We start from the raw sequence: 1,763 nt of genomic DNA on the forward strand, positions 1-1,763 counted from the left end.
GTAAGTGTGCAAGACAGGCTCCTTCTGATTGCAGGGATACATTCAGATTCACCTACTTTATGGCAAAAGGAAAATTTAGTGAGATGCAGCACAGTAAAAAAGTGCATGACCAAGATCAGAAAAGCCATAAGTTAAATCTCCAGCACCACTCAAAAAAAAAAAAAAAAAAAAGCGGAGGGAGAGAGGAAACTTAATGGAGAAATATGGAGCACAAGGACTGTCTTACAATCAGGATGCACCGAAAACTTTACCGGTCAAGATAAAAGCAAAATTACTATCCCAATAGAAACTCTAGTTGATCCTCTTCATAACCCAGCTTCCTGGTTCTGCTTCCACAATGACTGTGGTTACGTTTCACCCTCTACAATGACTGCTCTCTCCTCTATGTTTTCTACTGTACTATACTATCTACTTATTGCGTTCCCTGCTACCTGACGTCCAAATTCCCTACGCAAGAGAATCATGCAGACTTACATCATCATTTTCTAACACAAAACTACTAGGGTTCTTGGCCTAATCCAGTATATAAATTACTGGCTTTTCTACACACAACTAATACTAATCTCAGGGAACTGTGGCATAATGGGGAGGATTCGTGGTAAAAAGTATAAATGATGCAAGCCTTTGAAGCTGCATTTTTCAGATTGGTTGTAGCTCACACTCAAAGCATTAAGGCTGTCAATATACGTTTTGTTAATATGTCAAAATGTCCTTACTAAATTCAGGCTTAAAAATCTGGCACACTCTCTCCATGGTATAGTGCCATACTGTTACTCCCTCCACTTCCTACATAGCAGATCTCAAACAGTGACATCATTTCACACTACTCCTTGTAATTTCTACTCCTGGGTATAGAAATTTAATATTCTCTTCCCTATGAAAATGTTTTCACTGGATTAAGATTCCAATTTGACCCCCTAGTCTGCACATCAATTATACTAAATAAAACTATACTGAGGGCTGGGAGATAGCTCAGTGGGTTAAGTGCCTGCCTGGCAAGTGCAGGGTCCTGAGTTTGATCCCTGGTACCACAAAAAATAAAATAATTAAGTAATTAAAAATCAATTAAAATGTTTTTTAAAAAACTGTATTGAGCCAGGGATATAGCTCAGTGGCACAAGCACCTGCCTGACAAGGGCAAAGTCCAGAGTTCAATTCTCAGAACCAAAAACAAAAAACAAAACAAAAAAGAAGACCAAAGTCAAACTATATTTAGATACTTCCTATTGTAAAAGAATGATTGTCTAACTAGTATACCTAAATATTTTGTGATAAAAACACAGATAATTTTACTAATCACTATTTTTTACATACCATGTCAATCATTGAGGGAAGCACTTGACAGGAAATACCACAAATTAATAAACTGAGATTCATAAAGGTTGTATTCTTTTTGGGGGCGGGGCTCAGGCTGCCTTAAGGTGGGATCTGGTACAGCATGTGGAGCTAGAGATGGAACCACAGTCCCTTGCACTTAACTGAGTTTGCCCAAGCAAGCACTTTAAACAATTGAGCTAACCGGCCAGCCCCCTAAAGGTTATATTCTTATTCAAGATCACATTTAATGAACAGCACAAGTGAAATCCAGACCCTGTAAATTGATGCCATGGCCCTTGTTTCCAATAACCACAGTATGTAAGTATAACATCAGTTACACTTCTAACACTAATTCTACCTCATATCTTCTATAAATAAAGAAAAAGAGGGGCTGGGGAGATGGCTCAGTGGAATAAGCACTTCCCTGGCAAGCACAAGGGCCTGAG

The 1,763-nt window shown here is 38.6% G+C and overlaps 1 protein-coding gene and 1 long non-coding RNA gene across 3 annotated transcripts in view; both read right to left on the reverse strand.

The window, feature by feature from the left end:
• Positions 1–1,763, reverse strand: part of Sbf2 (SET binding factor 2) — a 508,807-nt gene that overhangs the window by 484,823 nt on the left and 22,221 nt on the right. The window lies entirely within an intron of this gene.
• The window catches only part of LOC111817693, a 9,370-nt gene continuing 7,965 nt past the window's right edge, over positions 359–1,763 (reverse strand). The window contains exon 3 of the long non-coding RNA XR_002821827.1: positions 359–370. This is a non-coding gene — a long non-coding RNA (uncharacterized LOC111817693). The remainder of the gene's footprint in view (positions 371–1,763) is intronic.

Source organism: Octodon degus, unplaced genomic scaffold (assembly GCF_000260255.1).
Source record: "Octodon degus isolate 3935 unplaced genomic scaffold, OctDeg1.0 scaffold00067, whole genome shotgun sequence".
Classification (NCBI taxonomy): Eukaryota; Metazoa; Chordata; class Mammalia; order Rodentia; family Octodontidae; genus Octodon; species Octodon degus.